Source organism: Sodiomyces alkalinus (assembly GCF_003711515.1).
Source record: "Sodiomyces alkalinus F11 unplaced genomic scaffold SODALscaffold_1, whole genome shotgun sequence".
Lineage (NCBI taxonomy): Eukaryota > Fungi > Ascomycota > Sordariomycetes > Glomerellales > Plectosphaerellaceae > Sodiomyces > Sodiomyces alkalinus.
In genome coordinates, this window is record NW_021167079.1 from 3,716,035 (window position 1) to 3,733,516 (window position 17,482).

Below are 17,482 nucleotides of genomic sequence, written 5' to 3' on the forward strand. Positions count from 1 at the left end.
CGATAACCGGAACTATAAACGATACCGTTAGAAGAAGTATTAAATAAGCGTTCTGTTCTATATGGCTAATTCGAAAAAGAAATAATTATACCCACGCTAGTTCAGAAACACCTTATATAGATACTATAGTAGACTTATAAAGCTCGATAATATTAACCGATAGAGCGATAAGCAGGGTAAAAGGGATATAACGAAAGTTAAGTGTTATAACTATAATAGGCTAGGTTACTACGCACGCGACTATTATAAGCCTAAGAAAGAACGACCGTAACGATAAGTAAATACGATTAAGAAAGAAAGACCCTAGAAGGAAATTAACGCTATTAGATATCTGGAAATTTATAGGGACGAAATACTATATATTAACCTCTATTAGGTAACCTGCTACGATAACTATTATCTAGTATACTAATTAGGGAAAGACGGAGCTAGGTATTACCCTAAAAGACCCTAGAAGATACTCGCTATAGTATCTAGTAACGAGTACGATAACGATTATAGCCTTAAGATCCCCGACTAGGATAAGGATAAACCAGCTTTATAAACTATCGCAGAAATCCTTTAAAAATACGGATAGACGAAAGAAGAAGCTAAGAGGCAGAAGTAGATCTTAGAAATCCAGAAGGAAGGAGATCGTACCCGAGGGAGAATCGCTAAACTCGAAGAGTAGGATTAGGAAACGGAGTCCGACAAAACCCTGGATAATAACACGAACTTCTAGTGTTAACCTATAAAAGTAGCCGACCCGATTAAGGAGGAAACTATCTAGCTACGGATACTCGACCAGCTTACGGAAGAACCCCTTAGACAGACCTACTAAGTTCGTTTCACTAAACTTAACTTCGATAACGCCTATTATAGGATACCCACGAACACTAGCGGGGAATAGCAGCAAACTGCATATTAGCGACCTCACCGCGCTTAGGAAAACCAAGACACTCTTACCGACCTAATAACAAGCCTACGAGGATCGGATAATTAACCACCTAGGTATAACTACTACGGGTACTGGTTAGATAAATATAATACTATTAGCTACGTAGCATACGCTTCTAAGAAAATCCGATAACTAGAATAAGACTAAGGAGCTTAGGAGTTATATTTCTAGACCCTTAATAAGCGCCTACGATAGATAGAACGGCTTTTAATCTAGTACGGGTTCTTAGATAAGGAAATATCCCTCGAATACCGAGCTAAATAGGCAAAAAACTAAGAGTATACTATCGCTAGGAGTATACGAGAGGTACTCGATAGATATACTCTATAACACGTAGTAGTATAGGGCACTATTATATTAAAATACGACTTAATAAACACGAGATAAACGCACGATTAAATATAGGCGTAGCAGGAAACTTTATCTTACCGGTAGCCGTGAGAAAGTTCTCTATTCCCTGGGTTAGAAAACACCTAGAAGAGGAGTATAAGATTACTCCGTATACGAGAAAGAACTAGTCCCACGAAGAAGTTATTATTAACTAGGAGACTATACACCTTTAGGTTAAAATCCAGAATAAGACTAGAATAATAAAGTTCGATATATACGATATAGGTTATAAGGATATTATCCTTAGCGAACTATAGTTTAACGAATAGAATCCCGATATAGACTAGAAGCTTAGCTAGCTCCGGTGGAGATTAGAGAGTAAGTAGGACACTATAAAGGAAACCTTACCTAATCCCGATATCCGTCGAAAATAGTAGAAAGACTTACCGACGAAGGAGCCTTAGGGAGACTTAGATAGCCGCTAGAAGTCAGGGACTAAGGCGAAGGAAGTACGAAAGACTTTAAGATAGCAGCGATAGTATAACCACTAACACGTAACTAATATTATTAAAGGAATCTACTAGATCGTCTAAGCAGAAAAAGGACTAGTAATAAGTAATCACGATAGACTTACTAAGGTATTACTAGAATACCGTAAATACGGAAAACTATTTACTAAAAATCTAGAAACCGGATTACCGAAACACCGATACTATAATTATAAGATACCCCTAAAGGAAGGGATATACCTAAAATTCTTCCTAATTTACGGGCTAAACTAGAAGGAATTAGATACCTTAGAAGAATATCTTGAAGAGATACTAGCAAAAGGCTATATTAGAGTATTATAGTTACTAGCAGGATACCCGATCCTATTTATACTAAAAAAAACGGTAAACTACGACTATATATTAATTATTAATAACTTAACGATATAACTATTAAGAACCGCTACCTATTACCTCTTATCTTAGAAATACGAGATTAGCTAGTTAGAGCATAATAGTTCACGGCACTTAACTTAAAAGGAGCCTATAACTTAATTAGGATTAAGGAAGGAGAAGAGTAGAAGATAGCGTTTCGGACGAAGCGAGGATATTTCGAGTACCTCGTTATGCCTTTTAGACTAATAAATACGCCGGTATCGTTCTAAACACTTATAAACGATATCCTAAGGAAGTATCTAGATTACTTTATTATAGTATACCTAGATAATATCCTAATCTTCTCTAAGATACTCGAAGAATACTAATAACACGTTTATATAATCCTATAACTCCTATAAAACACCGACCTATTAGTCGAACTAGAAAAAGTTTAATTCTACACGTAAAAAGTTAACTTTTTAGGTTATACGATATAACCTAATAAGATCTATATAGATAAGGCGAAAGTCTAATACGTCTCTAAGTGGCTATAACCCTAGAACGTTCGCGATATTTAGTCCTTTCTCGGACTTATAAACTATTATCGACGATTTATTAAGGATTATAGTAAGATTACTATCCCCTTAACTAAAGTAACTAAAAAGGGACTCGACTTCGAATAGAACAAAAGAATAGAAGAAGTATTCTAAGCTCTTAAAGGAAGGGTTACTAGCGAACCTATCTTAGTAATACTAGACCCCGATAAAGAATACGAACTCGAAACAGATATATCCGACTAGGCTCTAGGAGTATAACTCGGACAGCGCGACGTAGAAGGAAGACTATACCCTATAGCCTTTATATCCAAGAAACTCAGTAGACCAGAACTTAACTATCAGATCCACGACAAAGAGCTAATAGCTATCATCAAAGCCTTTAAAGAATAGAGACCGTATCTGTCAGGGATAAGACACCCGGTATAGGTCTACACGGATTATAAGAACCTCGCGTAATTCACTACTACTAAGGTTCTTAATAAACGACAGATCCGATAAGTAAAATTCCTAGCCGAATTTAATTTCTATATTTAGTATATAAAAGGGAGCGAAAATAGTCACGCAGACGCACTTAGCCGACTAGAGACACCTAACGAATCACCTAAACCGTAAGCTATACTCTAATAGGAAGGAGAAGTTCTTACTCTAAAGGACAGAGAGGTAAATAGCATTAATCGGATAACCGATACTATATTTAAAGAAGCGCACGCCTCGCCGATACATAGATATCAAGGAATTTATAAAATATACCACCGAGTACGCTAATAATACGGCTACACAGGAACTAAAGAACGAGTTAGGGACTTCGTTCGTAACTACGATATTTACTAGAAAGTAAAGAGTAGCCGATATAAACCTTACGGACTACTAAAACCACTACTAGTAGTAGACGAACTATAGAAATCGATTATAATAGACTTCGTGATAGGATTTCTAGTATCTAAAGATCTAGTAATAGGAACCGCCTATAATAGTATATTCGTGATTATCGACCGATTCACGAAATACACTCTTTATATTCTATATATTAAAAACACTATAGTAGAAGAACTAGTAAGTATCTTTATCGACCGCCTAATTAGGGATCACGGCGCACCGAATAAAATTATCACGGACAGAGATAAGCTCTTTACTAGTAACTTCTAGAAAGCAGTTATAAGCCAGCTAGGAATAAAATATAAGTATTCGATAGCGTTTTACCTTATAACGGACGGATAAACCGAAATTATAAACTAAGTCCTAGAATAGTACCTACGATACCACGTAGGGTACGAATAAGATAATTAGGTATAATACCTACTACTTATATAGTTTATATATAATAGCTCGTTAAACGAGTTAATAAAGAAAACACCGTTTAAAGTAAATTACGGATATATACTAATAGTATTTAGAAAACCTTTAGAAGGACTAGACGCACTAAGAGCGATAAAAACAGTTGAAAATATAAAAAAACTACACGAAGAACTACGAACCGACCTGGAGATAGTCAGAACACGAATAAGCAGGTACGCGAATTAATCAAGGATTAAGGGACCAACCCTTTCAAGGGGGGACCACGTCTACCTTATTCGAAAAAACATTAAGATATAATAACCAAGCGAGAAATTAGATTTTAAAAAATTAGTACTATTTAAAATCCTAGAGAAAAAGTCAGATATAAACTATATTCTATTATTACCTCCGATAATAAGGATATATAATAATTTCTATATTTCACTACTTAAACTAGCACTAAAAAACGTAAAAATAATATAAGACACGATCGTGGTTAATACTAGCGACGTGTATAAAGCAGAACGAATCCTCGATTACCGAGAGACGCTAGATAGCACCGAATATTTTATAAAATAGAAAAACTACGACCACGGCGATAATATATAGGAACCTAAAGAAAACCTGATTAATTATAAGTAACTCCTAAAATAATACCGATAGAACACTATTAGGACCTAGAACCGGACGCCGTAGTCTACGTAAAATTAATATCCAGAAAATCACCTATATCCTGCGATAGGATCAGATTCCAGTCAATCATATTAACCGCACCCGCCACCCGCGTATCGACTACCGCTTCGGACTCCTCGCGATCCGCCGCCTCCAAAGCATTAAGGGACTTAAGGCCACGGGCCACTATAGTTATACCCTTAGAACGAAGAGACTCCCTCTAATAACGGATTCGGGCTAGACGGGCTAAAGACTTAGAAGCCTCTTTCTATGCCTTCTCTAACGCGCGATAAGTAGATAGAAGGGAAGCCTCGGTCACCTCCTCCTCCGCTTTAAGACGCTTTATTTTCTTATTAATACGTGTTACTAGGGAGAGCGGTTAGTAAGAAGAAACGGCTCGCGGAGAATAGGAAGACACCCACGAGAAGATAAAGGGATACCTAAACTATCGTATAAGCGACCACGACGAATATATTCCTTATAATAAGAGATACTCTCGATTATAAGGCACCGGAGGCCTTTCGACTCGTAAAAGGAATAAGGCATAACTTCTACTCCAGAAAACTTAATAGTACACGATAACTTAATTCGATACTACGTCTTATGAGAAAGCTACGACTTCTATATACGACCGGACATAATAATTAGCTATAAGAGAAAAGAAGAAAACCCGGGGTAAGCGACTTATTTATACGACCGCTAGGATAGCGCTTAGAAGGGGGAAGGTAATATTACGGCTAGTAGACCTAATATACACTAAGGATATACTAGTATATAACGTATTAGGGCGGTTAGCGTACTAAGGCGTAACTAAAAGATAACTTAGGATAATATTATATACTAAGTCACGTAATAGATAACCGGTATAGTGTATACCCGCATAGGGAACCTATTAGTATAGGAGGATCACTAAGATCACCAGGGGTCACTTAGTCCGAGAAGTGATCCGGCGTAATCCCGAACCAGGAGATCACCAGGATACCCGTGATCCCGTAGATATATATACCAGCATATCCTAGGTCTTGCTTCTATTAGAGAATAAGACATCGATCAATCTAAGTCTTCACCTGGACCATTAGTCTACGCTCGACTCTACCTTATAAAGAAGACGCCTAGTCTTTACGACGCAACTACGACCAGACACTACGAACGATAGTTACTGCTCTTTAGTTGATATCCTCTTCTTATTTTAAACTAAAACCCCGACGCCAGTCCCCTATCGTCCGCTATACTATAGAGGACCGGAAGCCGTCGTAATACGTTATTACTATTTCTTAGTAGCGGGGGGGATTTATCGACTAGGTAGAGTACCTCGATAAACTAGTAGTAGCTTAATAGTATAGGGACGACTTATATCCTTATAGGAGTATCGGCTATTAGCGTACTAAAAATAAGTAGTACTAGTGTTTATAGTATTAGTATAAGCTTTAATGTTATCGGGGTAGGTCCCTAGACGCTTACTATAATATAAGTAACTGCCCTATATTAGCCGCCACGATATTACTTCGGCACTACTAGGGTATATATACGGTATAACACGAACGGTGCCTTAATTATAGCGGCGATTATTACTATTAGGAGAAGGTATTTACGTCTATTAGTACGTTACTACTATAGCGCTACCACGATATAGGGATACTTATATTACGATAATGCTAGCGAATGATATAGTAATTCTTATTGCTATTACTATTATACCACCTAGTTAGCCCCGCGCTACTATAACGCCACCCACGAACTATAGACTATATACCAGAATTATGTAGGAGAATTATAAAGTGAGAAGTGAGAAGTGAGAACTAGAGATTGCTCTTAATTAGTACGACGCCGTGATAGTAGGCCTGCGAGACCGTAGGCAGGAACGTAATAAGGAATACCTATAATAAGCTCTATAGCGTTATAGGAAGAAAAAAGGAAAAAACTCTCTATTAACTATTTACTAGTCTTTACGGATATAGGCGGAGCCCTACCCTCCCTGCCTGCTACCGGATATAGTAGGCACCCCCCTCCCCCCCCCTATAAGGGAGGCAGGAACGCCTACCCTACCTTTTCTCCTTATTAATTAAATAGAAGGAATAATAGGTATAATCCCCGGGGATATAGGGAGGCCGGAGATAGCGTGCTATGGCCGCTATACGGCGGAGATACTACGGTACCTTTCTAGCCCCGCCCCCTTACTAATAACCGGCCTAGGCTAACCCGAACTATAGCCTACTATCTTTCCTGTTGGCTATTAGCCTAGAGGTGTAATCCAGATATATAGAAGGGACGAACCGAGGCTATATGGGCCCCGTAGTGGCACTACTCTAATTAAGGACGCGTATAGAGGTTTTCCCCGGGACCTCGAGTTTTCCCCTCTATAGCTACCCGAGAAGGACCGTATAGTCTAAACTAGGCTCTTATAGTAGATTAGATAAGATAACAGAGTAAGAATAATAATAATAATAATAATTACTAAATATATATATAAAACGGCTATAAATATATATATTATGGAAGTAATTAGGTTTATAGGTTATATAGCTATATACTATAGTATAAAGTCTCCCGAAAAACGCCGTAAAAAGACGAAAAACGGGCCTAGACGGTAGTACTACTACGAATAAAGCAGGCTACTAAGAGTAGTCGGAAAACAAAGCAGGCTAGCTTTAGTGTATGATAAGTCCTGTCCAGGTAAATCCCTGGCCAGCCAGTATTATTGGACCTAGGGCTTCTAGGGTCTAAAAGAGCGACCTTTACTCTAGTATATAAGGGTAGAATAAAGATATCTTCTACTAAACTAAAGGGGGACCGCGCCGAGGGTATATCCCTCGGCCGGCCCGGTCTAACTATAACCCGAGTATCTATACTATGCTATTCCTGTGTATAGTCCGGGCGCTATACGTTCCCTATCCGTACGGATAGTGCTAGAGCTATACATCCTTTATCCGCGCTAATAACGCCCGTGCTATTCGCTCTATAGCAGAGCGGATAGTGCCTACGCTATCCCCATTAAAGGCGTATTATATACCCCGGGCGATAAAAGCCCTACGTCCCGCGGGCGTTAACCTACACGGAATCGATAACGTAAGGCGCGTAGACTCCTATATTTTAGGAAGGCGGCGCCGCCTAGTTATAACCTAGTAACTATGGGCGGCGATAATGATTATAGTAATATAATAAATTACGCTAACTACGCTAATTACTACTCCATATACTAAGATAAACAAGGGGGAAATAAATTACTAGGTAATAATAAGCAGTAAACTAGGAGAGTTAAGAGAGAGAAAAAAGTAAATAAGAGAAAGGACGCTAACTAACCGAATATATCCTCTCGGCGTATCCTTACGCCCGTGCCTAAATACTTATCCTAAACCACTATATAAAGACCCTAGTACTTGAACTACACGCCGAACTTAAAGTACTTTATAATACCCTATTAGGCGATCGCCGTTTTCCTCTATTATCTAGCCTTCGCTAGTTGGATCTTAGTAACCTTTACCGGCTACGGGTTAGTATCTAGGAAACCCTAATATAATACCTCGCGATTAAGGATAATAGCTATATTATCCTCTATAAGGCTAGCTTTTTTATCCTTAATTATTAGCTATAAGATTGTATAAAAGACTATAATACCCTTTTTACTATAGGAGTTATAGTAGCGCGCTATTACTATAAACCGCCGAATAACCACCTCGGCGAGGTCCGTATTATTAATATACCGTTTTACTAAATATTCGCGCTTATTATCTTCTAGCGCGCCGAGTACGTCTAACTTAGCGAGGTATACTAGCTTACCTATATACTAAAAGCCTATAAGTAAGCTTAGCTTAGCGGTATTCTAAATATTATAGTTAACTATATACTCGTTAATAAACGCGGCCGCCTAGATAACGACTAGGAGCGGTAGCATAGTAGTATAGGAGCGCTAGTTAAGCTTACCGAATATCTAATCTCTGTACGCGAACTCGGTAAACTATACTAGCTAGGAGGGGTCGCTTAGGCTAATCGCGAAGCTCTTCGCGGCCTAGGTATATAGCACCTTAAGGCTAGACCGGGCAAATATTTATTTAGCTAGAGGCGTTAATATATAACCCTAATAAGGGTATTTAGTGCCCGTAAAAGGTAAGGAGGCGTTAGCGGTGCTTAGAATAGCGCTAAGTCGGAGCCCGGCGAGGATATTAGCTACGCTATAGATACCTAGCGCGGGGGTAGTCTATAGTGATTATAGGAAAGCTTAAATATTAGCCGCCCGAGGTTTAATATTAGCCGCGTAGTCGCTTATCTTACCGATAAAATCGGCGCCGCTAATCTTATTACCCTATAGTATTTCTAGGGAGTTAGTTAGTCTAAGGCTTAGGGATACTAGTCTATAGACTATATATAGGATATGGACGGGTACTATAATATTATGTAGCTATAGGGGAGGGGTGCTAAGGATTAGCGTCTAAGTAATTACCGTGATATTGCACGGTAGCGGGGAGCCTAAGGGTATAACTATAGAACCTAAACGGCGGTTAGTAGGGGGATAAGGGAGGAACTAGCCGTTTATAGCCTTAGGGGCGTTATAATAAGCTATAGTAAGGTACTACTCGAATATTTAGAAATACTAAGGCTAATTAGCGATATCGATATTATTATCTAGTAGAAAATACGGTTAAGGGTATAAAGCGACGATTTATCGCGCGACGTCTACGGCGATAGTATACTCTATTTCCTCGGTTAGGGTAAAGACTATATAGCGGAGGCGATGGTTAAGGGAGTTATCGTATCCAGCGTTAACGGCTTACTAGCGATACCTTACTATAATGCTTTTATTATCACGTTGCTACTATTTCAACACAAAACTAGTAGATTATAGCCCTATAATAATATAGTTCTTCTTACTAAATAGAGTAAGGGCTTTAAAGTAACCGTTTAATATAAGTCCCTTACCCGATTTTCCCTTAGTAAAGTACCGGGAGAACTCCTACTAGAACTCTTAGTCCTTAGATCGATATACCCCGGATAGGTATTCTATGATATAGTATAAGGGTATACTAGGTATAAATAAGGGGAGATAGATAGGGAAAAGAGAAAAAAAGCGAAATATAGTATATATATAATACTATAAGAGACTAGAGGGGGAGATAGGGTTTAAACTACGGGTAATCGGTATTATATAAATAAGTTAGGAAAACACGATACGGCCTAGAGTATTCGCGATAGTAAGAGATAGGGAAAGGCTACCTAGAATATTAGGTATAAGAAGAATTTTATAGTCGGTTAAGTAAGCGGGCTAATCTAGTAGAATATCGCGGTTCGTGTTATTTTTATTATTCCGCTCTGTTTTTTTTCGTATACCTACCGTTTGAAGATTAGATAATAACCCTTATACCTTCCCTCGCCCGAGTCTAAGGCTATTCGCTATATATAGATAATGTATAGTTACCTTGGGTAAATCGGGTAACTCGGGTTCTTTATCCGGTACCTAATAAGGCCGCGAGGCTATACTCGAGCCCCTTAAAGCTTCTTTGCCCTGAGTATTCCTTAACCTATCTATTTCTTTACTATCCCCTAGCTCCAGGGTTTTATATAGCGTTATTCCCTTCGCCGTGGCTTATAGTATCTCTAAGGCCCTTTATCGTGCTTTAAAGGCTTTAACTATTTCCGGTATATCTATCGCCTACTTCGGTATCTATATATTCTATTAACTAAGCTATCCCTTTTATCGAATTAGATACTCGGTACGGGGCTTACCGCGGCCTTTTCGAGTAGTTCTTTTATCTAGGATAGCGTTGATTTTATAGTACTTATACGGATCTCGCTATTTATACCCGTTATTATCCGGGTCGTTAAGGCGAACTAGACCGCTATTAACTTCCCGGCCCATGAATAGATCTAAGCCCGGTTCCTTCGCTAGCTAAATGTAGGTAATACTAATAACGGGGTGGATATTAAGCGTAGCGGGTAGATCTAAACGATATACAAGAGGTAAGACCTACTCCTTAACCTTAAATAGACCTATTTATTACTAATCGAGTTTAGTAGATAGCTTACCGGGTAACGAGCATCCTTAGCCGAGCTTTACGAATATAAAATCCCCCGGTATAAACCGGATACTACGGTATATCGTATTATATAAACGCTTTATATATATTTAAGCTAATACGATAAATAACTTAGTGTTTTCCTAAAATGTGTCCAAAGTAAATGACGGGTTAGCGTCTCTGATTATATTAAGGGGGCTATTAGTTCGGATACCGTATAGTAGTTTATTTAGCGAGTAGCCTAGGACTTCGCTAAAGGCGTTATTTAGATTAAACTATAGCGTAATAATTCCCTTTATCTATAGAATATCTGGGTAAGTAGCGAGAAATATACGAATAGCGATCTTAACCGTTTAGTTCTTTTATTCTAATAGCCTATCCGTCTACGGGTACTACGTTATTAAAAACCTAAGTAATATACTAGCTTTCTAAAATACAGTCTAGAAGACTAAAAGAAACTTAGGGTTATAATCCGAGATAATACCTTTAGGGATACCCTAGTTCCCGAGCTAAAGGAATTAAAAGAGAATATAAGCCTAGTTATCCGCCGTATAGGTACTATAACCAGGGATAAGAAGGGTAGCCTGTATAAATTTATTTATTATTATAAGGAGGGAGTCGAATAAAAGGAACCCCTCCCTTTACTAAGAAGAACCGGCTAAGGGTACTTTAAGTAAGCCGATCATAAAGTGTATAATAATAATATAGAATAGTATAGGGGGAGTTATAATTAGCTATATTTCGATAAACGGGCGTTAACGATTAGTCTAATTAGTAGCGTATATTAAGTACTTAGCGATATAAGACTTAATTTTTTTATAGAGCCTAGGAATAGCGAATCGGCTAACTAACTCATACTAGGTTCTTTTAATACCGAAGTAATAGCGCTTATTATAGGCGGCCTAGATAAACTCCTAATATAGGGAGAATAGTGTATAGAGATAACGCTTCCCGATTTATTCTAGATAGTAAAGGAGGCTATTATCTAACTTAAAGGGGATCTTAACCGGCGAATTATAGTTCCGTAGCTAGGTAAGGATAAGTCCTGATTAGTATCGTTAGCGTAACTATCGCTACTTCTTTATTATAAGTCGGCGTTTATCTTAAGCTTAGAGAAGTAATAAATAGCCTAATCGCGCTAAATCCGTTTTAGCTCGCTATCGTCTTCCGCTTCCGGAGGGTCTATTATACATAGCCGTAAAAGGGTATTAGCTACGATATTTATTTTACCGGGGATACACTAATAGTCTAACTAAAACTAACTAAGGAACTCCGAGGAGAGGATAAGCTTTATATTTAGCCGGGTCTTATTAATACTAGATAGCGTGGTCGACTTAATAATCCTAAAATAGCAGTATAATCCGTGAGAATAACGGTCGGATTATAACGGGCAGACTAAATAATAGTTCGGGTCTTATAAATAGCCTATACTAAGTAGGCGACCTTTAGTTTAGTCGGCTAGTATTTTCACTCGGTAGCGTTTAGACCCTTACTAATATAGAGTACCGGGCGAATAAGGGTCTTACTAATAATACCCTTAGCTAGCTATTTAGCTTTATCGATAAGCTAGAATAGTATAGCTAAGAACACGTACTCCTTAAAGGCGTTTAGGTAGATAAAGAGAATCGTCCCTAGGTTATAGTAGAAAAGGTAGATATTAGAGGTAAGAGCGTCCGTAACGTCCTTAAATAACGCCGATTCTTCGGCCAGAAGTTCGAATACCGTATATTTAGTATAGGCCTTATACGCTTACCCCTTATCCTTACCGAGTTAATACGCTTTAGTAAGTAGAGTAATCTTCTATTATTAAAGGGAGGCGATTTAGTAGGCGAACCTCGGGATAAGGTACTATAACTATCTAGTTATACTAATCTATTACTTAAGCGATTAGAGCGATATTAGAGAGCGGATCTTCTATAAGATGTTAGTGCGTTCCTTTATATTAGAGAGGCCTAATATATCGACCTTAAATCCTAGAAGCTAGACTAATAGGTAGCCGATAAAGGATTTACCCAGGGAGATAGAGATCCGCTTTTAATTAAATAGCGATAAAATAATCTTTAGATACTAGGCGTATTCTTTTTCGGTGTTAGAGGCTATAACAATATCGGTAGTAAAGGCGGTAGCGAATATCTTATACGGTTAAAGTAGCTTATCTATATAGTGTTAGATATAGACTAATAAATTGCGGAAGCCTATAAGCGTAACCTTCGAATATTCTTATCCCCGATATAAAATAATAGTAAATCTTTTACGATACGGCTTATATACTAGGAATTAGTAGAAGAAGGCTTAGGCGTTAATAACGGAGATAAACTTTTTCCCCTAAAGGCGGCGGATTACCGTATCTTATAATGGTATCGGGTACGTGTTATAAATAATGACTTTATTTAGGGTATAGAGATTAACTACTATCCGGCCTTTATATCTCCCGTTCATGTTTCGCTATATAATAAATACTAGGGCTCTTAATAGTATAGGCTATATCGGCTACTCTATTTATCCTTACTTATAGCATTGATTAAGGGTTTTATCTAAGAACTTTTAGTCGTTATAACTAAGGGGGTATAGCTTCTAGCTAATCTTCTAATTATACTATCCGTTAACTAAAAGGACCTTTATAAATTCTTCGGGAGGTATATTAATAACGCCTTAGTCGGTCTAAACCTTCGGATACTTCTTAACGATCCAATTAAAGCGGCTTACGGAGTAGTTACTATATCGGTAAATTATTACTCCCTTCTTAGTAATCTTTATAGGGGCGTTTAGGCTTTTAGCGATACCTAGCTTACCTTAAGGCGTAATATACCCACGGAAGATATCCCCTTTACCCTTAGTAGGCGGTTCCTCCTCTATACGCCTAAACAGGATATCTTAAGCGTTATCACGGTTAGTATACTAATAGCCATCCGCGTAGAATAGCTTTATATAGCTTAGCTTAGTACCTTATACGATAACTAATAGTTGGTCGTTAGCGTTAAATATAAGTATTATAGCTTAGTCGTTAAGGATATAGTTCGGGGAGCCTTCTATGTCTAGGAAAAGCTCTAGGGAGTTAAGGCTAATATCGGGTTTATTAATCGGTATAAACCTATACGCGTATATATGTATTTATCTAAGTGAAGTTTGTGATACTTTATAGGGATATCTAACTATACGGAAAAAGCAGTGGAAATAAGGGTGGATACATAGGAGCGAGGTACTCCACACGTCTAATATCATGTAGTTTATCACACCTCGATAAGGTGGCTATGGGCATCTGACAAAAGGAGAGGCGTCTTCGCCTAATATACTAGCGGTTATAATAATTCTATTAGTATACTATATACCTAGTTAGTCTTAGTACACGTAGTTCGTGATAGCGACTACTAGTATACTACGTATTTATTTAATTTTAGTATATATACTTCGTACCATTAAGGGCGGCTACGCCTAGTACGCTAGCGTTCGCTAGGATAGTATATACCTGTTTAGTCTTAGTATATATAGTCCGCGCTAGGCGGCGGTATATAAACCTTACCTAAAAGCTTAGTTACTACTATTTAATAAGCCCTATCTAGGTAAATCCCCTGCTAGCTAGTACTATTAGACCTAGGGCTTCTAGGGTTTAAAAGGGCGACTTTTACCCTAGTATATAAGAGTAGAATAAAGATATCTTATACTAAACTAAGGGAGGACCGCGCTAAGGGTATATCCCTTGGCCGGTCCGGTCTAACTATAAGCCGATTATCTATACTACACTATTCCCGCGTATAGTCCGGGCGCTATATATTCCCTATCTGTACGGATAGTGCCAGAGCTATATATCCTCTATCCGCGCGAATAGCGCCCGCGCTATTCGCTCTATAGCAGAGCGGATAGTACTTACGCTATCCCTATTAGAGGCGTATTAGTGTAGTATTAGATTGTATAACTTAATTCGTCATATCCTAAACCTGGCTATAAAGAGGCCTAGGAGCTAACCCTAATTAGAACTATAATATATATTAGCTATCTAGGTAGACTTTACTAAAAGACTCTCTTAACGTAATAGAATATTAGTAATATCCTTCCAATTATAGTAATCGACTATTAATAAATCGCGCTATCCCTTAATAGCGATTTTATTTCTATCACGATTATGCAGACGGGGCGAACCGGGGCCATGTCGGCCCCGCAGCGGCACCACTCTAACCAAGGACGAGTATAGAGGTTTTTCCCGGGATCCCGGGTTTTCCCCTCTATAGCCACCCGAGAAGGACCGTATAGTCTAAACTAGGCTCCTATAGATTAGATCGGATAGCGGAGTAAGAATAATAATAATAATAATAATAATAATAATTATTACTATCACGATATTAAGTCCTTTCTCTAGCGATCTTAGTAAGCTTAGTAAGTAAGAGCTCGTTTAGCTAATAGTATAGCGGGCATTACCGACTATCCTAGAAAGCTAAGAATATAGCTCCTTTAATAATGATAAAGGCGAAGATACTCTTATTAACGGCTCTAGTGATATATAGGAAAGGATAGTTACCGATGCCCGAGCCGTTTAGCACTCTTTAAGCAATCGTCGTGGTTATACAGACAAGACGGCTTATATTCTATTAAGTTCTTATTAAAGGCGTGGGTTCAGGATCTAAGATAAGCTTACTACTTTACCGATACTCTTAGGGATAAGTATATAAAAGCCTTCCGCTAAACCCTATAACGAACTAGTATATTTATTATCTTTAAGGATATTAATTACGATATAAGAGACGCTTGTTCTTAATATAATACTCTAATCTTATAAAAAGAGCTAGATAATCTAACAACTAAGAACTCCTTTACTAACTTTAAGTCTCTTAACCATAACTATAATATATCCAATATTAGTCCCGTCTATAATAAGTCCTAACTTTATAGTCGTCTTTAGTAGGCCTAGCCCTTACTTACGTTATAAGCTCCTTGCCTAGTTCGATCCCTCTTATAGCTACTCTAAAATCAAGGCGACAGGATAGAGGATATACAGCGGGTTTAGAATACTACTAGGGATATAAGTAAAGCCTTAATCTACCGTATTATTAGTATCTTATTACGTGCATATACATGTAAAATATACTAATTTTTAAGATAGGTCCTTAGCTTATATATACTCCCTAATAGTATATCTCGACGCGTTATTAACTCTATAATAAGGCTAAACGTATGTATATTATATATCTATCTTAATAAGAAACTAAACGATATATCTAAATAGACTAAGGTATATTATATCCCTCTAGGTGTATATCTTACATCTTTATAAGAAAATACGTATAGTTACTGTTTTATAACACGTAGGAAGATATTAAGTATATAGCTTATAATCCCGACTCTATTATTATATACGATAACTTTAATTTTATAAACCGTATATAGGACCTTACTAGCAGTAAGCAGGATCACTTCGTTAACCTAATAACCTCGCTATTAGTAAGCTGCCTACGCTTATACGGTCCGATTATATAGCGCTAATTCAATCTTTAATATCGCTTCACGAAGGCTATAACGCTTAAACTCCTCTGTAGGAAGCCGACAATTAATAGGGCGTCTCGATATTTTATATCTCTCGCCCTCTCTAAGTAGTTTACTTAACTATAGCTACCTACTTACCCTACAATTGTTGTAGTGGATTACGGTGATAGTCATATATTCAACTTAGCCCTATCTTTCAAAATATGGGTACTATTAAAGGTATATATAATCTATATAAAGAGCTTTGAAAGAAGAGATTGCAGTTTAAGCCCGGTAAGCGTATAGTTCCTCTATATAGTGGTGAGAAGACTATCGTATCTATCTATCGTATTAAATAGTCCTAGATTAATGTATCGGATCCGTGGGAGAGGAAGGACTAGATACTTACTATTCTAGCATTTTTCTATATTAAACTTAACTATATCCAGATACTATTTAGGATATTCTAGGGCACCGAAGACTACTATATTTAGTCTAATACTACTATATCTTCCGATATTCAGTTCTTTAACAGGTCTAAGTCTATTATTTAAAGGGAGATAAAATACTATTAAGCTCTACTAGGTCTCTTATATAGATTCAGGGCCCAGGCCCTATCGTATATTATTACTAAACTACGGGATCTTAGCCTTAATCCTCCTACTAGCCCGCTATACTATATTAATACCGTTTAAGAGGCGATAATACGACTTATAGTAAAAACCCCCGATAAGCTTAACTATATCCTAGACCGTATCTAGTACAAGGTCTTTACTATTAATAGTTAGACTAGCGAGAGCGCTTAATATTCTAATAGGTCCATTAACGTCGAGTATAGGAGTTATTATCGGTTAATATGGAGTGTCGAAGTACTCTTACTACTATACGAGGCTATTCGTAACGGTGATTACGGCCTTCTCAGTGGATATTATTCTATAGTTACTAGTTATATTCTAGGGTAGGAAGTTACCTAATTATAGCCCTAAGATACTTTATTATATATAACTTCTTTAGGTCTCCGATAACTATACCCGTAAGGTAATACTTAAGAGTAGTATAATCCGCTACGTAACGGCTAATAGCGAGTATAAGAGTATCGATTTACTCCTCGAGTATATTAACGCCACGTATATATTAGATATCATGTATTATATTTATTATTTATTTATTATTTATTACTCTGCTCTCGCTTAGCTAAGCTAGGCTAGCTACCTAGGTAATAGTCCTTCTCTATTTTTCGAGGGGAAACCGTTAATAGATAAAAACCCCTGCGCTTTTATTATATATGGAAGTTCTATTATAGGTGGCCGCTACGGTATTACTCCGCGGCCCCGTTCTTATCGCTATTCGAAAACCGGATCTTACCTCCGGGCTAGTAGCTAA